We start from the raw sequence: 24,054 nt of genomic DNA, 5'->3' as shown, positions 1-24,054 counted from the left end.
GTTGATTGAGAGAAAAAATGAATGGACTTCCGTTTCTGATCAAATGTTTGGTCAGGTATCCAACTGAAAACAACTATGAAGACCGAAGAAAATATTTGTTAAGCTTTATTAATTGCACTGAAGACCTTGCGAGATTGTGGGGATTTTTCAGGCCAAATTCTATCCATAGGATAAAACATAGAAGTTTTTCCTACTAGGAAGCAAACTACAAGAAAGAACTATGGGTTGCTGGAAAGAAGTAGGTGGGAGATGAGCTAGATGGGTAATGGGCACTAAGGAGGGCACTTGTGATGAGCCCTGGGTGTTGGATGTAAGTAATGAATCACTGAATTCTACTCCTGAAACCAATACTACACTGTAGTTAACTAACTAAAATGTAAATTTAAAAAAAAAAGGCTTTCCTTATAAGAAGAAATCACTTTTCTTCTGAGAAAACACTGAGAGCGTTTGCTGAACCTGGCAAACTTAAACATCAGTTTGCACAGCCTCACTGGTACAGGAACAGAAGCCATACTCAGAACCTGCCAGACGGGGACTTTAATCAGAGGACACTTCAAAGAAAGTTGCTTTGGTGCTGAACAAAGATGGGGAAAATGTCCCTAAAAAGTTATAAACAAAAGCTGGCCATTATGACAATCTACAAGCTAAATTTAAATTCACTAAGGAGGGGTAACAAATGTACCACACAGGTGCAGGATGTAGATAGTCGGGAGGTTGTGTGTGGTGGGAGAGGGGATATGTTGGGAACTCTGTACTTATCATTCAGTTTTGCTGTGAACTTCAAAATGCTGTAAAAAATAAAGTCTACTAATTAAAAACATTATCTAGGGGAGTCCTCAAAAATATGAAACAGGATTTATTTTAAAAAGGTTCCAGACTCAATGCTTCATGCTCCTCTCTTCAAGTCCTCTCTGAAAGAATATTCTCTGAAAATTCCCACAAATACTTTTGTAAGGGTCGTGCACACAGTCAAAACCCCAAAAATGCCCAAGGAAATAATTCTTCATAGTAAAATTCAACAGAAATGGAGTTCTTAAAATTTCAAGTGATGAAATAAGAAGACTCGTGATTTAAAATAAATCAGAGGCACCTGGGTAGCTCAATCAGTTGAGTGTCTGACTCTTGATTTCAGTTTAGGTCATGATCCTAGGGTGGTGGGACTGGGCCCTGTGTTAGGTTCCATGCTGAGAGTGTGGAGCCTGCTTGGGAGCCTCTCTTTCTCTCTCCCTCTGCCCCTCTCTCCTGCTCATGTGCTCTCTCGCTATCTCTATAAAATAATAAAAAATCCAATAAATCAAATCAAATGTAAGCTTGAGAATATTCTCAGGAAATAAGAAATATAAAGTATGATATATTGGGAATGCAAGCTGGTGCAACCACTCTGGAAAACAGTACGGAGGTTCCTCAAAAAACGAAAAATAGAACTACCCTACAACCCAGCAATTGCACTACTAGGCATTTATCCAAGGGATACAGGTGTGCTATTTTGAAGGGACACATGCACCCCAACGTTTATAGCAGCACTATCGACAATAGCCAAAGTATGGAAAGAGCCCAAATGGCCATCAATGGATGAATGGATAAAGAAGAAGTGGTCTATATACACAGTGGAGTATTACTCGGCAATCAAAAAGAATGAAATCTTGCCATTTGCAACTACATGGATGGAACTGGAGGGTATTATGCTAAGTGAAATTGGTCAGTCAGAGAAAGACAAAAATCATATGACCTCACTCATATAAGGACTTTAAGAGACAAAACAGATGAACATAAGGGAAGGGAAACAAAAATCATATAAAAACAGGGAGGGAGACAAAATACAAGAGACTCATAAATATGGAGAACAAACTAAAGGGTACTGGAGGGGTGGTGAGAGGAGGGATGGGCTAAATGGGTAAGGGGCACTAAGGAATCTACTCCTGAAATCACTGTTGCACTATATGCTAACTAATTTGGATGTAAATTAAAAAAATAAAAAATAAAACAAGTTATAAGCATAAATAAAAGATAATTTAAGAGAGTTAATTTGAAGTTCAAGAGAAATCAACAACGCAATTTTGCTGCTGAAAAAACAAATTCTATCCTAGGGTACGTTACTAGAATATAATGCTTGAGAAAAATGAGTGGACAGATTGTAGTTTCTGCAAGTCCATCAAACCATACCAGAAATATTGTGTTTAATTCCAGGTATGGCTTTTTGATATGGCCATTGACAACCTAGAAATGTTCCTATGTTGAACAGGGCAAGGGAAGAGTTCAAATTTACTGTAACTGTTATTTGTAAGAGGGGCTATGATGCACCCTCTGCCCTGTTCACCTACCTCTGCCCATGGATAGATAAGTAGGGAAATATGATAGATCTCTTAGAGTCAAACCATAAAAGCCAGCACAAACTGGATTAGAAGAGAGAGATCCTAGGCTTCATGAAACAGTATATAAAGTGCTACTTACATAGTATTAATATGCATTAAACAAGTCTGAGGAAGCAAGCATCTATTAGCGAGGTGGGAACACAGGAAAAATGAGTCATAGAAGAAACCATGAGGTATGCCGAGCCAAGCCCAGTCCAAGACAGAAGGGGTCTAAAGTTATGGAGTTTTGCAGACAGTCAAGGGCATTTCTATTGTGACTGAAGAATACAACCAGCTCTCATAGTTTGATGCTATTAAACATTCAAATCATCTAAAAAAATAAAATAAAATAAAATATGATGTAAGAGATTTGAACAACAATGAGAGAGCACCTTCAGAAATGATAAATCTAATTATTGCAATAAACAACTTAATAAATGGATTTATCAGCAGATTAGATACATCTGAACAAAGTCACTGTAAACTGGAAAAGAGGTCAAACAAAACATTTCAATATGTAGCACACACAAAAGAGAGGAAGAGTATGAAGGAGCAACTATGGGGCAGAGAAGATGAAGTAGGAAGTGTAACCTACATATAACTAGAGGTGCAGAAAGAGGACAAAAAGGAAGAGACTGGGACAAGATTTGAAGAGATAATGGCTGGCGTTTTCTACGACCGAAAAAGGACACTGATTCATGGATATTGGAATCTTAAGGAATCCCAAGCAGGATAAATACAAAGAAATTCATATCTAGTCATACCATAGAGACACTGCCCGACAACAAAGACCACTGAGAGATTTAAGGTCAGAGAGAAAAAGATGAATACCATCAAAGGAGGCACATTTTGACTACCAGAGACCATGGAAGCTATAGGAGAGTGGAATGATATCTTCAACATGCAGAGAAAATGCTTGACAACCAAGATAAGGGAGAAATTAGTTTATTTTCAGAAAAGAAGAAAAAAATGTTTGCCAACAGACTTTCGCAGAAGGAAATTCTCAAGGAAGAAGGAAAGTGATCACATATCTATGATGCAAGAAGGCATAGAAAGCATAGAAACTGAGACGTGTAAGCACATAGAAGTGAACATATTTAAGCATATGTAAGTGATAATAGAAATGTAAGCACATCCTGTTCAGACTACATAGATATTTTGACACTTCTCGCCACTTCCATCACCACCACCCTAAGCTAAACCAACATCATCTTTTGCTTGGATTGTTGCGATAAGCTTTCTAAAATGTCTTTCTGCTTCTTCCCTCAGCCAGACTGATTGGTTTAAAATGTAAATCAGTTGATGACGCTTCTCTGCTCAAAACTCTCCAATTGCTCCTATATCAGTCAGAATAAACCACAAAGCCCCAATAGACCTACAAGGCTCACATGATCGGGCCCCACATAATTGAGCTCCCCACTTTGTCTCTGGCTTCATTTCATGATGCTCTTTCTCACTATCTTTATTCCAGTGCAACTGGACTCCCACTGTCCTTGAACACACCAGAGTCGCTGCTGCCTCAGAGCCTTTAAAGGTTCTCTCCCTCTGCCTAGAATGCTCTTGCCTTAGAAATACATAGCTCTCTCCTTCACCTCCTATGGGTCATTACTCAAAAGGTACCTTTTCAGTGAAACATGATGGGACAAGGCACTCAGAGGGCATGAACTGGTAACGTTATATTCCTTGTATTACTTGGGTCCTTGATTTATAAGCATTCTTAAAAGTCATTACATGTGTTTTATACACTCCTCTGTGTATTTCAACATTTTAGAAATGAAAAAGATGGGTGCCTCAGTGGCTCAGTTGGTTGGCATCCAACTCCTGATTTTGGCTCAGGTCATGATCTCACGGTTTAGGAGTTTGAGCCCCACATCAAGCTCTGCACTGACAGTGAGGAACCTGCTTGGGATTCTCTCTCTCTGCTCCTCCTCTGTCCTCTCTCTCTCTCTCAAAGTAAATGAATAAAAATTTAAAAATAATTTAAAAATGTAAAAGAATATTCAGTGAGTAAATGAACAAACAAATGAACAGCCTTTTCTAGGAGAGCTCTTAACCTGGGCTTCCTATGACATTGCTGCTCACATTTTGGGAAAGTTAGTGGAACCAGACTCCTATCAACCCTCTTGAAATTGCTATCAGTCTCATGCTTCTTAAAAGAACACAAAGTTTTTCTTTTAAAAAATAGCAATGACCATCCTTAGAAACTCATTCAATAGCATTTTTAAACAATCATGTGCCCCTTTTTAAAAGCTTTTTATCTTCAAAGTCGTTGCTAAAGCTTTGGATTTTGTTTGCTTTTTGTTCCTAAGCCAGGCAATCTGCATAACAACAGTATTTCATTTGAAACTCCCATGCAGTGTTTAGAAACCAGCTGCCTGACCACTGTTTGTGACTTGTTATTGGTACAGCTGAGGATTAGCCAGCTAAGGTGATAGTTTTAATTATTTAGGGTATATGAACTCCTACTCCTTTCTCAAGCTTATGGCAGGCTTTGGAACTAAACATGTCTGGGGTCAAATTCTATCTTTGCCATTTACTAACCAGTCTTGAGCAATTCCATGAACTTTTCTGAGCCTCTGCTTCTTCAAGTTTGTAGGATTGATGAAAAAATATGAAATAAGATAAGTAGGATATCTCCCACCAATATCTGATGCATAACAGATGCCTACTAAATGGAAATAATTATTACACCAGAGTACATTTAGCCAATCCAGAGGTGAGGAATATGAGAATGGGGGTAGAGGAAGAGTCTAGGAGAGAGACCAAAATTCATTTCTTTCTACAAATGCTTTATTCAAAATGGAGGTTGTATTTAGGTCATTAGCCAGTTTTCATAGGGAACAGAGATTCATCTGTGATCACAGGTACACAGGAGCTAAGATAAGAATGCAAGGTTCCTGAGGGATCATCAGGCAAACAATCTTTCAAATAAAGCTCAGTGCCTCTAGAAAATCTAGCTATATTCTAGAGCTCTCCTGAAAAATTGTGTTGTGTCTGCAGCTGTGTCTAGGTGCCAGATCCCCCATATTCCCCAGGCCTGTCCATTGGCTCTGTCTTTAAGCCTAGTTCTCTTTCCGACTCCAACAGAACTTCATGGTCAAAGTTTCCCAGGGAACCCCAAATATCCCTTCAAATGAATAGCCATAGTTCTCTCAGCTGCTAGAAGTTCCTCATTTTTTGGTCTTATATTAGTCTTTTATTCTGTCACATACCTGTGAAGTTACATATTGGTACTGGCCATCTCTTCCCTTGTATTAATTTAACCTCAGAACTAGTCCAGGTTTCTCTGCAAGATCGTCCTCATAATTTTTCTTTGACCTTAGTTTTGCCTATTTTTAAAAAATCCAATTTTTACATTTTCTAGGAGAAATAGGGCCATGAGCTGTGTTTCACAAATTATATAGTGCTTATATGTCCTATGATGTTTTGTTATTCCAACAGCTTCTTTCCAAAAGTTCCCTTCCCCACCCTTCGTGCTCTGTTTTCTGTCCTTTCTTCATGCAATACTTGCTCTGCTGTTATGAAGGAATGGGCGCATTGTGACATGAGTAGGTATGAATGAATAGGGCAGTAGTTTCTCTCTTTCTCCAAATATTCTGCTTACCTAGAATAGGACCCTAATACAAACCTAGTTCTGCAAATTTTTACAAGGAAAGAGAAGATGGAATAATGACACAAAAGCGCTGAGAAGCAAAAGGAAGATCTTCTGCAACAAAAAGAGTAAATGACTTATGTCTGGAATTGCCTAAACTGAAGTAACTAATATTTAATTAATATTTAATATTAAATTATTATTTAATTTTCTCTACCCTACCACATACAAAATTTTTTTTCCCCTGGTGCCTGGGTGGCTCAGTAGGTTGAGCAACCAACTCTTGATTTCAGCTCAGGTCATGATCTCATGGTTCATGGGATTGAGTCCTGTGTTGGGCCCTGTGCTGACAGCACTGAGCCTGCTTGGGATTCTCTCTCTCTCTCTCTCTCTCTCTCTCTCTCTTTCTCTCTGTGTGTTTCTAAATAAATAAATAAATAAACATTAAACAAACAAATATTTTTCCCATATAGATCTGAAACAGTGATCTCCTCTCCTGGCCCTTTCTATTTCCCCACTCCAAACAGATTTTGTTTTCATTCCAACCTATGAGAGGGGGATATTGTGTATGCCCTTAATAGTGCTATAGGGGACTTAACATAATTTTTATTGTATTTATGTCATTTCCCTAGCAGAACTCCAGCAGAACAGATTTATAAGTGAACACAAAATTTAAGATTATACAATTATTCTAAACAACAGGAGAAAGTACTCAATAATTTGAGGCAAAAAAAAAATCACTTATTTATGCCTTTAAGAAACTCATTACGTTACTGGAATAAGAAATAAACATGAATGAGGATTTAGCAGAGAAAGAGATAACCCACTTTACTGAAGAGACACCATTGAGCTAGACCTTGAAGGATAGGCAGGATTTAAACATGCAGAAAGACATTCCAGAGAGGAAGAGAGAGAACAGCATGAGCAAAAGTTAATTTAAGTGGAAAGGGATCAAGACCATATGAGTACCAGTATGGTGTTAGTTGTTCTGCTCTCTCATCAACTACTCAACAAGTGCTAACACAATCCTTATTTACAAAAGAATTTTCATTTCCCAAAGATTTACTTAAAACATCTAAGCCATATCACATCAGGAAATTATCATGTAAGCTAAAATTATGAATGCCATTTCGATCAAGTACTAAAAAAAAACAAGAAAAAACCCCAAAAAACAAAAACTTTTTCAATTATTTCAATACATTTTTTCTACCATTTACTCATATCTTTCTTGATAAAGTAGTGAAGAAAGAGGCAGCAACACAGCTTAATTTCCTTTGCAGGTATTTCTGATTATCTGAACACTCCAGTGACCGAGAGTGCCTCATGCAGCCTGTAACAACATCAGGTTCTGTACTGTGGGAGGTGGGGATGGATTTGGAAGGAATCAAGTTGGCTGTTGAGGGTCTTGACTATCTGGGATGCAGGTTCCTTAGTCTAGCTGAACAGTTCCATGATATTAGAGACTGTGTCTGTCCTGTTCACTGAATGTTTCCAGTTTCTAGCATAATGTTTGGCATATTTGTTCAAAACATAAAATGTTTACTGGCCAGGTGGTCTCTTGGAGTTTGGTCTCTATGGTTTAAAATGAGGAACTGAAGACAGAATCAGGTATGATCTTCTCTTAATGTTCTCTTTTGATGGTATACTCTAAGGTTAGAGTTCACATAGTGACCCACAGACAGGCTTTGTTTGATCTGCACAATGATCAACAATTTTAAATTAAATACCCCAAATCTAAAGATCCACATATCAAATATACTTGAAAAAGCAAATGACATTATATTATTGTGCCAAGAAATTGGCTTGCCTAATGCCAGTTAGCTTGTTTAAGCTGGGCCTGATCTCTCTAATGTGCTACACTCCCCATCACTCCCTATTACTTACTCATTACCCTATTACTATAGCTCATTTTATCCATTTCCTTTAACTCTCTGGTCCCTGTAGACATTTGACTTTGTAATCTTTTAAATCTTTCATAAAATATTTTTCCCACGTAATACATGGGAATATAGACACACAAAAAATTGCATAATTACATTCAGGTCCCCATTAAGTATCAAAACCTGAAAATGGCAGTCAAATCTAGTGAGACTTGCATCCAAGCCATTACATACTTCTAGCTTTGAATTTCTCCTCATTGCCAAGGCTTTGCTCTCTCTCTAATGTAAAAAGCTTTCTCAAGACTCACTTGGAAAAGAAAAAAATGTAACACTATATAATTGTAAACTAGTTTTTGTAGAAACTGTAGGAGCATCTATATTTTACAATTCTGAATCTGTAATTTTAAAGATTAATTTTTCCATGAAGCATTAGCTATACTTACTCATGCTACTAAATTAATTTCCTTCTCCCTGACCTTAGATTGTTTTTTGTTTTGTTTGGAATGACCACTGTTAAGAGTCTGAGAGGCTTTCTAGTCCATTGTCAAAGGCATCTTCTATTGTGTATAGGGAGCTTGTTTTTAGAGGATAGTGGATGTCTCTGTTTTTATTAAGAGAAGAGGAAAACAGGCTTCCAAGATTTGGGCACATGCTAATGGTCACAGAGCAGGTAAGTTATGGACAAAACCAGAAGGGGAACTTACTATATCCCTTAGCCTCCATTTGAACTGTTTCATTATATCATGCTTCCTGCACCTCCCCTCTTCCGTTTTCAATGCTACAGGGAGAACTGTTACTTTCCAGAACAATGGTGGTAATAAGTCTAATCAGGGCCCATTCTACCAAGCACAGAGATGTCAACACACTTGTGGAATTTCACAGTTTGCATAGCTCTCTGTTTATTTCTCTAGAATCCTTCCTATCTAAAAATTTAACTGTCACTCCTTGAAAAAATCACTGGTTAAAAATGGAATTTCACTGGAAAATTCCACTAATTCCACTGCTTTAATGTTGTCCAAAGCTAAACTTCAGTCTATATTGGAGAATGGTCAAATTGTCTCAGAAGCTAATCATTCTGTTATCAGTCTACTGACCAATTAATTAAGATTGATCACCACATTATGGACCCTGATTGTGTTGGGGGGGGGGGGGAGGGGAGCATTATAGGGTCTCTAAAAGAAAAACAAGGCCTAGGGAAAAATTATTTTCTGTGTGAGACTAATTGAAAATACTGTAGGAATTCAGTAATGGGACTAGTAGAGTGCTCTGTATTAAACTGAGCAGGCTACTTTAAAGAGATGGGACTGTATCTGGGTCTTAGATGGAACTGTATCTGGGTCTTAATCTGGAGTAGATTACAGGTAAGTGAAAAGGAAGAGAGGTAGTGAAAATGCATGATAGGGGTGCCTGGGTGGCTCGGTCGGTTAAGCGTCCGACTTCGGCTCAGGTCATGATCTCACGGTCAGTGAGTTCGAGCCCCGCATCGGGCTCTGTGCTGACCGCTCAGAGCCTGGAGCCTGTTTCAGATTCTGTGTCTCCCTCTCTCTCTGCCTCTCCCCTGTTCATGGTCTGTCTCTCTCTGTCTCAAAAATAAATAAACGTTAAAAAAAATTAAAAAAAAAAAAAAAGAAAATGCATGATAATTTATACCAAAACAGGGGCAAACGTAGAGTGTCTATAGACTGCAAACAAGTGGCTCCTTAATTACTATAGGAGTATGTGGGAAGTAACAGAGAAAAAAGTCGTAGGTAGGGTAGGACAAGACACTGTATTTAGGACTGAATGATTTTCAAGGATGTGTCTGAGTATCTAAATCTACAAATAACCAAATCAAAAATAAAAATAAAATAGAATAGGAGAAGACATTTGCAAATGACATATCAGATAAAGGGTTAGTATCCAAAATCTACAAAGAACTTAATAAACCCAACACCCAAAAACCAAATAACCCAGTGAAGAAATGGGCAGAAGACACGAGCAGACACTTTTCCAAAGAAGACATCCAGATGGCTAAGAGACATATGAAAAAATGCTCAATAACACTTATTCCATTCTAGGATAACCACTCCCTCCATCCCACCACACCTACATGTTGTATTTGTCATTACAAACCTCAGTAGTGCTCACCTAAAAGAAGCTGTTTCCTATAGTAATTTGTTTACTTTTCCAGGCTTTGAAATACAAGATCCAGGGATTTAACCTGAGAACTGAATTTCACTCTTAAATTCTTTCATGACATTTTGTGTCTTTCTGTAGACTGGGCAATGGTGAAATGGACCTTTACCCCATTTCAAGTAAATCACCTGCAACTTGCAGACTTGTTTTTAGGGCAAGTTCCCTTATTTGGTTTATTTTTAAAGGTTTATGATTTATGTTTATCAGTATTGACATTTTCAGGAAGGAAGAAACAACAAATTCTATATTTAAGAAGGAGAGGAAAGGTGAGAGGAATAAGTAGATAACCAGCTCTTTCTCCCTGTTTCCCTTCCTCTCTTTCTTTCTGGATTTTTTCCTTATCTATCTACCTACCTACCTATGCATTACCTTATATTTGTTATTTAAACCATAATTGATTATAGTGGCTCCATTGACCCTTAGGGGAGAAGATGGCTTTTTGCTTGGTCAAATACCTTGATCAACTAGTTTGGGAATAAAACATGAGGTCCCCAGATAACAATCTGGAAGGAAACAGATAGGTAAAGAGAGAACCAAACTGTTCCACAAACCCAAAATAAAAAGGAATTTGAAGATAGAGCAAAAAATGGGGATGGGAGGGGAATGAAGGGAAGAAAGAGCTGATCATCATAATGGTAGGAGGGACCTCCAGAGCAATACCACATACAGAGAGACTTCTGGGGACAGGGATAGCCAGATGACCATTAAATATTGCTAAACATCTCTTCTCTGTCATCCCGAACTTAAGGTTAATCTTTACACACAAAACTTACTTATGTGGGTGGAGATATGGGGAAATTAAGGAAAGCAAGCTGTATTCCATGAATGTACCAACAGAAGAGAACAGCAGGTGAATATGAGGCATGAGTGAAATGAAGAGCTCAGAAGGAACAAGAAATTACAGCAAGAGCTGACCATGAGAATGTAAACCCCCTGGAATTTGAAGAAACCTTGGAGAGTACATCAGCATCTCCATTTGATGGGAATAGGGGCTTAAAGCAAAGTTAATGAAACTCTCAGGATAAGGTAGTGTCATTGGACATATAGGAGGTATCTAACACTCAACTATATGTCCACATCTATATCTTTATCCAAAGATAGATACACCATCTCCTTGTGTATGTTCCTTGTAAGTTAGATCATGGTTTTATATACTTGTCACAAAATTTAAGTTATTAATATATTAATCGTCTCAGAGCTATTTACCTTGCAACTTTATTTAATTCTATGTTTTTAAATACCTAGAGGTCATCTCTACCTTGGCAAATATAATATCTCATAATTGTCTCCTCTTCCTTTCTTCCATATTTTGGTCTCCGGTGATATCATTCTTCCAGTCTAATTAATAGATTGAAGACTTTCTCTAGCTCCTCCTTTTTCTGCACATTCCTCAAGCAAGCCTTTGGGTATTTCCTTTACAATATATTCTCTATGAGTGCACTAGTTTTAATATTCTTATTTACTAATAATTATATGTTCCAATTACTTTTATCCTAATTGTTAAAATATGTTAACTAGTCTCACCACCTTGAGTCTCCCTTCTTCAACAACCATCTCTGGTTCCAGACCATCTGTGTCAAGTTTCTATTTAGCTAAACTGGAAGTATATTTCCCATAATTTCTTTCCCTGCATGCTTCTGGGTTAGCAAAAAGAGAAATTTGTGTGAGGCTGGGAAAATGAAAGTGAGGCAGCTGACATTACATTCTGAAAGCTGGTGTATAATATGAGGTACGTTGTAGCTTGTGAAGTTGTCACTGATCTGCTGGTTCACATTGCAGTGTGGAGAAGTGGCCAGGCCTCCAGGGGCTGCTGGATTTCCTCTCTTAAGTTTTGAGTCCTGGACCAGATGTATTTGTAGCTCCACAATGACAGGTGTAAGCTTCTTCTACAGGCCAAAGATATTATCAGATTGGAAATGGTAAGAGACAGGTGCAGATTCCACTTTGTCCTCATAGTTGCCAGTTTGTCCTTTCTCTTTGCTGTTTAATGTCCAGATGGTCTTGATTACTGACTCTGCTGGCCTACAGTGACCCCACACTCATTACCAGATGCAGAGGTAACAGTCTTCTATAGGATTCTTCACCAGCTCCCATGGTGTTCCCATTCTAATTCCTATAATAAATTCTTTATTCCTTATCACTCAATATGGCTCTGCTCCCCTAATTGACACAGAAATTGGTACCAGAAGTAGTTCTAGGAGAATAGAACTATAAGGATGGGTTTTCTAAATTAGTTCTGGCAAATCTGGAAATGGTTTTTTGATTGGATTACGCTTAAAGACATTAATGGTTGTGTTTTCCAGAGGAAAAGGGAACACTGATGGTACATGGCAGGCAATAGCAGAACAGTCATTCAAATGATCACTCTTAGACACCTATAATTGAGTGCTTATAGAAAGTAAGGCATGGGGTGACCAAATGATGCAGCGATAGTGATTTGCGCTACATTGCCATTCAACTTATTTGGCTTGTGCAGACAACAGATAGATCTTGGAGAAAGACAACAGATTATCTTAATCAGATGGTGACTCCAATTGTAGCTGTTGTTCCAGATGTGGTTTTGTTGCGGGAGTAAATCAATACAACCTCTGGCACCTGGAGTGCAACTACTGATCGGGCAAATGCTTTTTCGTCTGTATCTTTGAATAAAGATCATCTGAAGCAGGGTTTTTGTTGTTGCTGTTGTTTTGTTTTATTTTTTTAGTTCACAGAGCTCACAGTAGATCTTCCCTTTCTTACTTCAGAGAAACTATCAATTCTCCAGTCCTATATTATAATATAGTCTGTAGTGACCTTGATTACCTCTCCATTGAATAGGACATCACACTGGACCATTGCATTGATGATAATGTCTGAATCTGATTCAGATACCTTGGTAAGCTGTATGTGTGCCAGAGGGTAGGGAATAAATTCCCCAAACATTCAGGGACCTGCCACCTTGGTGAAATTTATACAGCTCCAGTTATCAGGGGTTTGTCAAGATATTTCTTCCAAAGGGATAGACAAGGTGGCATCTGGTCCATCCCACCACTAGAAAAGGGGCACCACCACACACACATAAATCTCTGGATTTCTGAGGCAACATATAACTAATTTGGACATGCTCCTCATACCTGTTTACCAAGTAACCCAAAAGTTTGCCAGTTTTCAGTGGGGGCCAGAATAAAAATGCTTTGTAGCCTGCCCTGGGTGCTATGCAAGCTGCTATGCTGCTTGAGTTACATGACAAAGATTCAGTGGCGTTTGATGCAATGGTAACAGATGAGCATACTGCATGGTATCTTTTGCAGACTCCTTCTCTGTAAGCCAATAACAGTACAAACCTTTAGGATTTCGGAACAAGCTTCCCATCCTCTGCACATCTCCAGAGGATGAGAAAGCCATTTTTGGAAAAATAGTTTCTGGCTTTCTAAAGGCCCTAGTAGAGACTGAGTACTCGACCGTGAGCACCAAGTTACCAAGGGACCTGATCTATGACCAAAACTGGCTCTGGATTAGCAACAAAAGAATTTTCCATGCAATTTGGAAGCAGAAATGTAGCAAAAGTTATAGACATTGCTACTGATCTGTTGACTCCGTTGTCGGTATGATCAATGGCCAGGACTGAAGCTTTTGTAGTTTTTGTTCCACGTCGTCCTTCAGCTTCTCCAAGTCCTGAATCAGGTGTGTATGTCACTCCAGGGTGAAGGATGTTGGCTTCTCCAGGCCACACTTGTGCTCAAAGTTGGAGGAGAAATGCAAACAAGGGTTCTAGTTTATCTGCTTGAATTCCATGTTGTCATTTTCCCCAGCTTCACATTCAGCTTTTCTTCCCAAACGCCTGCCCTGCTAGCCTACTTTAGGCCACCACAAGACAGAGAGGTAACGTCTTTTCAGAAAATTCTACCTTAATTCCCACATTAACTGTATAAATTTTAATTCTTATGGAAGTCTTATTCCTTTTTTCTCCTAGTGGTTCTGCTTCATTGAATAAACCCTAATTGAAACACTACCGTTTTACTTTCAAACTTTATATATCTTTTTTAAAAAACTTATTTAATTCAAGTACAATTAACAGACACCGTTATATTATTTATAGGTGTACAATATAATGATTCAACAATTTTATGTGTTACTTAGTGCTCATCACCATAAGTGTACTTTTAATCCCCTTTACCCATTTCAGCATCTGCCCACCTGCCTCTCCTGTGGCAACCACCATTTGGTTCTCAATGTTTAAGAATCTGGGTCTTTTTAATATCTTTTTTTCATTCATTTTGTTTCTTAAATTCCACATGAGTGAAATCATATGGTATTTGTATTTCTCTGACTTATTTTGCTTAGCATTATACCCTCTAGATCCATCCATATTGTTGCAAATGGCAAGATTTCATTCTATTTTTATGGCTAAGTAGTATCCCATTATATATATTTATATAAATATTATATATATAAATCTGCCCTTCAAACAATATGAATTGGACTTGCTAAATGGGAATTTGAAGGGTGAAGCCATTTATTACTGAGACCACTCCTGCTTTTGAAACCTGACTGGATTGAAAGGAAGCCTACAAACTTGAATGGCCTAGCTCTGGGAGACATTTTCATATGATACAGCGCTAAGCTGAAGAACCAACCAGTCGTTAGAGGGTTCCCAGACCACTGCGGAGGGGAAGAGGGCTGGAGGTCAAAGTAATTGCCAATGGCCAAGGATTTAATCTATATAACGAAGCCTCCATAAACACCCCAAAAGAACAGGGTTTGTAGAGCCTCTGGGGTTGGTGAACACTTGGCGATGCTTGGAGAGTGGTTTACCTCAAGAAGGCATGGAAGCTCATTCCCCTTATTCCATGCGTCTTTTCCTTCTGGTTGCTCTTGAGGTATGTCCTTTCATAATAAACTGGTTATCTAGTAAATAAACGATTTCTCTGAGTTCTGTGAGCTGCTCTAGCAAACTAATTGAACCCAACGAGGGGGATCTTGGGAACCTCTGATTTACAGCCAGTCAGAAGTACTGGTAGAAGTTTGGGTTCGTGACTAGTATCTGACGTAGGAGGGTGGAAGCAGCAGTTTTGAAGCAACCTTTAACCTGTACAGTCTGATGTTATGTCCAGGAAGATAGTGTCAGAACTAAGATGAATTGAGTTGAATTCTTTGTGTTGTGTGGGAACCCCTCCCCCCTTCCCTGTCCCACCACACACACACACACACACACACACACACACACACACACAGATGGTGCAGATGGTGGAACTGGGTCCCGGAACCTAATACATTGGTTTTTTTTGTTTTTTGTTTTTTGTTTTTTATTAAGAATTCACTCTCCAATTTATTCTTCCCTTTTTTTTTTTTAACATTTGTTTATTTTTGAGACAGAGAGAGACACAGCATGAACGGGGGAGGGTCAGAGAGAGAGGGAGACACAGAATCTGAAACAGGCTCCAGGCTCTGAGCTGTCAGCACAGAGCCCGACGCGGGGCTCGAACTCACGGCCCGCGAGATCATGCCCTGAGCTGAAGTCTGACGTTCAACCGACTGAGCCACCCAGGTGCCCCTATTCTTCCTCCTTTAAAAATAATTTGTCATTTGTTCCTCTGGTTGCTTTTAAGATTTCTCTGTCTTTGACGTTTAGTGACTGGCTGCTCATATGCCTGGGTTGTTTTTTTTTTTTTTTTTTTTTTTAATCCTACTTAGGTTCAGTGGACCTTCTTTAAACCTGTGGTTTAAGTACTTCTGACCCTCTTGGGATAGTCTCGGCCAATATCTTGCCCATTAAAACTTTAGCCCCATTCTCTCTCTTCAACCTTTTTCAGATATTAGATCTTTTTACTGTGTTTCACAGGTCTCTTATACACTTTTTAGTATTTTTCTTATCCTTTTATTCCTTCTCTGCTGCAGTCTAGATACTTTATCTTGTTCTGTCTTCCAGTTTACTGATCTTCTCTTTCACCTTCTTGATGAGGGAGCATAAGGAAGCTGGCAGGTCACAAACACCCCCCTCCCTCCACAACCAGGTGGGATTTGTGTGATATTTCTTGGGCACTCCTGGCTGCCCAAGAACAAAGAAAAGGGGAAAAACAAATTGTTAACTGATATGGATCATAGTTCTGCAGGACCTAAGTTTCCATCACCCTTCCATAGTGAAGTGGGAAACAAAGGCAGGAGGAAATGGCAGATAGAACTCAATTTCCTTATAACCTGCAGCCCGTTGACAAATAAATACTTGAGGCTGGCAGAGTAAAATGTTTCTTCTGAAACCCCTTACTGTCTTAATGCTAATGCTTTGCTAGAGGGAAAAACAACCTTAACTTGACAATAGCCAGGCCTCCAGTATCCTGGGAGTCTTCTTTAGCGTATGAAAACCTCACTGGAAACTTCCCCCGGACTCTACCTCCCTCCCCCCCATAAAACCAGTCTCTCCTCATGGTCCCAGGGCAGTTCTTCCTGCCCCTGCTTTAATAAAATCACCTTTTTGCACCAAAGACGGCTTCAAGAATTCTTTCTTGGCCATCAGCTCTGGACCCTATGAACCCCACTATCACCCCCCCAAAACCTCATCATTTTCATCTGTTCTTACACTCATCTATTGAATTCTTAATTTTAATTCATAAATGTTAGAATTTCTCTGTTTAAATTCTCAATCTCATCGTCTACTTTTCTGAATATATTAATCTTTTTTTTAAGCCTGTGTCCAACGATTCCAACATCTGGACTACCTGTCTGTTAAAACTTGTGGCAATAATTTGAGGCTATTTCTGAGGTCCTCTTGAGAGCAGTTTTTTCTTTCTGCTGAATAGTCAGATCACCTTATTTCCCTCAGGGACTGAAATGTTTTGAAGATGGGTTTTTGTCCTTACAAAGGCTTATTTATTTCTCGTCCATTCTTACTTCTTAGGTATTGCCCTTCTGGGGAACTAAGTGGAATTTTAAGGTATTTACCGGTGATGAGGGAGCCAAAGGCAAGATAAGGGCAAAGCACAAGGCAACAACACCCCTTCCCCCAGGTGGGATGTGTGTGTCATTCCTCAGACACTCCCCAGCTGCCCAAGAACAAAGGAAATGGAAAAATCAATGGTTTACTGATAGAGATCGCAGTCAAGCTGGACAGGAGTCTCCATCAGTTTACAAATGTCTTAGTAAATTACAAAAAAAAAAAAAAAAAAGGCAATCTTATCAATAGCCTAATCTCCGGAAACCATAGACATTTTCTGAAGCCCTAACATCACCTTCCCCTCCATGATGATGTGGGGAACAAAAGCAAAACAAAACAAAACAAAACAAAACAAAACAAAACAAAAAACCCCCAAAAAGCGTAGATAAAAGTAAGTGTCTATAAGCAGCAGCCCATTGACCAACACTTGAGGCTGGCAGAGTAAAACATTCCTCCAGGAACTCCCTACTGTCTTAATGTTAATGCTTTGCTAGAGGGAAAAGTAACTTTACTTCAACAGTAGCCTCCAGTAGCTTACGAGTCTTCTTTAGCATATGAAAGTCCTTTTGGAAACTTTCCCTTGCTTTTAACGCCCCCACCTCCAACTCCCAAGCATATAATCAGTCACTCTTCATAACCCCAGTGCAGCTTTCTGACCACATGTCCTGTCCCCATGCTTTAATAAAATCACTTTTTTTTTTTTTTTTTTTTGCACCAAAGACGTCTCAAGAATTCTTCCTTGCCCATCCTGTTGTCTTGGGACCCCATCACTCCAAACTGCATCACTAGGACTTTTCCTCTTCAGCTGGCCCTGATTTCTAATTTTTGGCTCTCCAACTTCATGAGGCACTGTTAGCTCTTCAAAGTTTTCAGATTCCTAGGCTGTCATTTTATATTTACTTTCTCAGTGCTTTGGACCCACAAATCTTATAAATTAGCAAATACCTCAAAGGGGGAAAATGCCATGGAATGTCAAAGCTTACGAATGTTAAGACTAACTGCACTGTACTGTTTTTTTGCTCCAGAAAATTATGGTGCATTGTATACTCTTTGATAACCTCAGCATGTTTTTTGTTTGGCAGTGGTGGTGGTGGGGCGGTGAGGGTGTTTTATTCAGCTTTCCTGGTTGCCTTCTGTGGCCAGTTTTATCTATGGCAATCTATACATCATTACTAGAAGAAGAATATTCCTTGCTTGCTTTTTAAAAGAGTAATTTTTTCATTTTACCTTCAAAAGAGGTCTCATTTTTGCTTTTTCATTGTTTGCTTCACAGTGATATGCCCAAATTCGAAAGACCCCCAAGAACAAACCACCAGAGTCCAGAGTCAAAGACAAGCGGCAAGGGTCGTTTATTGCAGGTTCGAACCCGGACCTCCGCGCACTCGTGACCAGTGATGCTAAGAGGTCCCGAGTGAGGATCTTACAGCTTCTTTTATAGACAGGCACAAACAAGTTAGGGATTTTTTGCGGTTACAGAGCTGTTATTGGTTGACATTTAAATTTGAACATTCAGCAGAACTTGATTGGTTCCCGCCTTTTTTTCAAACCACTCAGCAGAACTTGATTGGTTCCCTGCCTTTAGGTCAGACCACAACCGGGCACGCCCTGGCTGGTTCCGGGAACGGTGGGGGGAGGTCTTTTCTTTGCAGTTGTGAGTACACCTGGTAATTTTTCTCTTAGTCTCTCAACAGAAGTATGTGGACTCAGAATGCACATAATTACCGACAGGGCAATGCTGGTTTTTGATCAGTTTTAATTACAAGGCCAGAACAAATTCTCAGTGAGTACTTTTACATTTTTAAATCAACAGGTGTCCTTGGTGATAAATGCAAACTGATGAGAGACCATCATGCAAATTTACATTCAACTTTAATGGCTTAATTGTTCAACATTTTAAATTGCCATTTAATTTCAATGCCAGTAATTCTTGATTTCATATGCTATACCTGGCCAGGAAGAGAATAGATAATTGAAGACCACAGATAATCCAGTATCTCTTTTTTGGCCACTGATTTTAAATTTTCTCTCCAAACTCAATTTTCTTACACAAAGACTTTATTGTACGTAAATATTTTTCATGTTCCAGAGGACACATAAACACATAAGAAAATTTCCACAGACAAAAGAGAGCCCAAAGAGAAAAGCAGGGGTCATAAAAAAAAAAATCTAAAAATGAAAAATGAAGGGGAAATTTCTGAGTGGCTACTATGCACCAGGCACTTAAAATGTATTTTTAATACCAACAACAGCCCTGTGAGGAAGATATGTCCATTTACATAGTAGAAAACAAGACTCAACGAAATTAAGAAACTTGTTCAGAGACATCCAAAGGGTGACATTCCTAGATAAAACAAAGTAAATCACTACTTCCTACTAATAGGATGATAACAACTTTTTCTTTATTCTGAATGGAAAAAAATAAAGAACATTCACCAAGGTTTTGAGCAAATTAAAAAGGCAGTTTTTGAACATTTGGTTATTTTTGCACTTATTTTTTCTTTGAAATTTTTACTGAGATGATTTTAATTTCTCATTCAGTTTGAATAAATAATATCGAGACGTCCAAGTCCCTGGTACATGTTTTCCTCCAATGACATCCTCTTACAAAACTGTCTTACAATATTGCATCCAGGCTAATCACAATGCAATCCATCAATCTTACTCACATTTCTCCAGTTTTACTTGTGCTCATTTGTGTATGGGTGTTTGTGTATATTTGGTTCTGTATCATTTTATCACATATGTCATAGTCTGTATAGCCACCACCACAGGTAAAATACAGTTCCATCACCACCTGGACCCCTCAAGTGATCCTGTTATGACCATACCCACCTCCTTTCCACTCTTCCTCCTAGGTCCCTAAGCCTTGGTAACTTCTATTCTGTTCTACATTCCTAAAATTGCATCATTTCAAATATGTTACGGAAGGGAAATGATATAGTATATAATCTTTTGGTATTGACTTTTCATTCAGCATAATTTCCTGGAGATACACCCTAGCTGTCATGTGTTCATTTCTTTTTAATGCTAAGTAGTATTCCATATTTGGGATTTGCCAGCTTGTTTTACCATTCACCCACTGAAGGACATCTTAGCTGGTTCCAGGTTTTGGCTTTTATGAATAAAACTTATAGACATTCATGTATGGGTTTTTGTATGAACATAAGTTTTTAATTTTCTGGGATAAATGCCCAACAGTATTTGCTAGGCCATATGGTAATTGCATGTTTAGTTTTAAAAGAAACTGGCCAACTGTTTTCCAGAATGGCTATATTATTTTACATTCCCAACAAGAACGTAGGACTGGTTTAGTATGTCCACATCCTCGGCATTTGGTGTTGTCACTGGTTTTTATTGTAGTTATTCTGATCCAGTGTAGTGGTACCTCATTGTGGTTTCAATTTGCATTCCCCCGATAGCTAATGATGTTGTCTTTTCATGCTTTTTGCACTTGTTTTAATTCAATTAAGCACTGAGATGTGCATTATTGGTGATTGGAAGAATAAAAAAAACCCAATTTTTAAAAATCCATCCTCATATTGTCTCCTCCATTGAGACTCCAGTTCCTTTTGATTAAATTTCTCGTCCAAAATCCAAGAGACCATCACTAAATCTCCTTATTCAGAACTGTAGTTATTATAGGGGCTCCTGGGTGGCTCTGTCAGTTAAGTGTCCGACTTCGGCTCAGGTCATGATCTCGCGGTCCATGAGTTCAAGCCCCGTGTCAGGCTCTGTGCTGACAGCTCGCAGCCTGGAGCCTGTTTTTCGATTCTGTGTCTCCCTCTCTCTCTGACCCTCCCCCATTCATGCTCTGTCTCTGTCTCAAAAATAAATAAACATTAAAAAAAATTTTTTTAAAAGAACTGTAGTTATTATAAAGATACTGAAATGGATATTCATTTATATACTTCCTTTGAAAGCCTTTTTAATATGAAAAATTCCATATAATTAAGTGAATAGTATAATGAATTCTCATGTACCCATCATGCTCAGCTTTAGTAATTGCCAAAATTTTGCCATCTATCGTCTCTTTCCCAATTTTTATCATTTTTGCCAGAGTATTTTAATTAAAAAAAAATTTTTTTATTAGAGGGAGCGAGTGAGCGCACCTGAGTGGGGGAGGAGCAGAGGGAGAGAGAGACTCTCAAGCAGGGTCCGTGCTCAGTGTGGAGCTTGACCCCATGACCCCAGGATCATGACTTAAGTCAAAATAAAACTCAGACGCAGGGTGCCTGGGTGGCTCAGTCAGGTGTGTCTGACTCTTGATTTCAGATTGGGTTATGATCTCACGGTCATGGGACTGAGGCCGGCGTGGAGCCCCACGTTGTGCTCATAGCTCAGAGCCTGCTTGGGATTCTCTCTCTCCCTCTCTCACTGTCCCTACCCCTGCTTGCAAGCACTCTCTCTCTCTCTCCAAATAAATATTTAAAAATAAATAAATAAAAGTAAAAACAACAACAAAAAAAAAAAAAAAAAAGGGTTGGACATTCAACTGGCTGAGCCACTAAGGTGCTGTTTACCAGAGTATTTTAAACCAAATCCTTGCCATATAACTCCACCCATGAATTAATACTTTTCCTCATGAGGTCAAGTCATAAGATTGTTTAAGCTAGAGAACATAAGTAGAATATAGGGCAAAGGTTCACATGCTTTCTTCTTGCACTGATGAAAAAAAAAACCTGTGCTTTCAGAACATGATCAATCAGGCAGGTATATTTCTTGGAAAGTCTCATTGAGTTATTTTTAATATAGTTACTCTTTTTCTAGACTATACAACCCTGTTCTATATCTATAGGTAGATTAACCTTTTTACTATGGTCTTGATAAAATGAAAAAGATGTTTCCTTATTAAATGGAAAATCATAGGAGATAAACATATGCATCTACTCTATGTACAGGGCTCTGACTTTAAACCCTCATTTTTTTTCCTCCCATAAAAAATGACTTTTAAGTTTATGCCTGAGTTAACTTTTGTAAAGATGTCCACTTCTACCACAAGCTCAGCTGTTCTTGGAACATTTCTGCTTCTCTGTGATACTATAGATGACAATGAGGTCATTTCACAATTGCTTCTTTTCTGGAGAACACAGCTGGTTCAGTCTGGTCAGCAAGATTCTCGTTGCTGCATTTCCTGAGTCACCACAGTATTTCAATTGACCCCTTTCCAGAACAGATTACATCCATGTCATATCCTTCCACAATAAAACATCTATAATCAAATGACTACAGTGGCTATTGAGTGGTATGCCCTTTACTCTGGTCCAGAATTGTTTGGGTTCATAACTTTTTTTTTCTTTAAAAAAAAAATTTTTTTTTTTTTACATTTATTTATTTTTGAGAGACAGAGAAATAGAGCATATGTGGGGAGGGGCAGAGAGAGGAGGAGATAAAATCCAAAGCACAGAGCCCGATGAGGGGCTCGAACTCACAAACTGTGAGATCATGACCTGAGCTAAAGTCGGATGCTTAACCAACTGAGCCACCCAGGCGCCCCAGTTCATAACTTTTCAATAAATATTATCACACTGAAATTTTAAACTCAGATTTTCTTAAACCAAGCATAAGCAATGACTGATTTTTGTCTTCCACCTGCTCCTTACCAAGAGTACTGCATTATTTGTGGCAGAATTCCTTCTGATTTTGTACAGATCATACCAATTTATGAGTTACTTTAGCTCTCTGTTTTTTGTGGAGTTTGTTTTGGTTTTGATTGTTAAGAGTCACTTTAGCTTCTTTTTTCCAGACACGTTTACACATTTTATTGAACAATCTGTGGTATATTTTAGGATATGCTGAACAGAGGCAGGCAAGTATGAAATCTAATTTCAAGATCCCTCTGAACAGTCTCCCATGGTACACATACTTTTCCTCCACAGAAAAGGGAAACTCAGCACAATTATAAATTTACTCTTAAGTGTGATTATTTGATTAAGAGCTATTTCTCTACATTCATTGCTCTATCCCTAGAGCCTACTGCACTGCTGGCTCTCAGCGGGTACTTATGTCAGTTATGAATTTATTGCCTTTCAGCTCCAAATTCACCCATCATTGTCTTCTCCAAGATAATGGGAGCGGGCCCTGCAAATAGTATTCCTTTGCCAACTAGGATGACGTTAAGCTTTGTCAATAAAAAGTTTGTAAGAGACACTTGAAGAGGAAGAGGTTTTTCCTCCTGGTATGATGTACTTCTCTTGTCAGCGCCCTGCAGCTCACTCTTTTCCCACTGTCCAGGCCCCTGCAGTAAACAAAGCTCCTCCAGAATCCAAAAACTGTGATACAACTGGCTTACCTAGTTCCTGACTCCTGCAGTGTGGGGTGGCCCGTGGGGCCAGTGCCTGCAGCTTCCCCCAGCACTACTTCAGGGAGTGACACAGGACACTTCCCTGTGAACAACATCCCTGTCATCTCTTCAGGTGGCTTTGTGGCAACTTCTGAAGTGTGGCATTCCCCTTAAGGACAGCTTCCTCTGGCTCCTCAAAGGCAGATTTCTAGCAAGTTCCGCTGGCATGGCACCAGAGCGACTTCTCTGTCATCTGTGAGCCATAGCTATGCACTTTCCCACAAGGTCTGGATCTCAGTCCTGTAAGCCTCTTCCTCAGAGGTTCCATCTCAAACCCAGGGTTATGGCTGTTCCTTAAATCCACTATTCCCATGTTGTAGAGACTTCTCTTTTCCTTTAACTAGCTAATCCCTCAATTCTCAAATTCCCTGTTACAGTTAATAATTCTTTACGTTAGAATTTCTCTGTTCAATTTACCATGTAAAGTGTCTACTGATTGGACCCTACCTGATAAAGTGCTCAAAACCACCTATTGAAAGAAGAACAGAAAAAAAAAATTAAAAGGAGGGAGAGCATAAGAAATTTAAGACCCCCAAATTATTATTGTCATATCCCCAAACCAGTTGTATATTTATTTGCTATTATTTGGAGTTAGAAATGTATGATCCTGTGTCATTGGAAAAATTATTTTCCAATAATTCATCCACTCTGTGTACTCCATCACTAAAAATTTATTGAGCAACTAGTTTGCTGAGCATAGCCAATACATTTCTTGGGATAATGAGAGAGTTGGTAAGTCTACAAAGAGAATCCAGACTATAAAACCCACAGAAATTTCCTTGAATATCAAGATTTCAGGAAACTAG

Source organism: Panthera leo, chromosome A1, assembly GCF_018350215.1.
Source record: "Panthera leo isolate Ple1 chromosome A1, P.leo_Ple1_pat1.1, whole genome shotgun sequence".
Lineage (NCBI taxonomy): Eukaryota > Metazoa > Chordata > Mammalia > Carnivora > Felidae > Panthera > Panthera leo.
The sequence above is the reverse complement of the archived record's forward strand: the minus strand, read 5'-3'. Positions refer to the sequence as shown.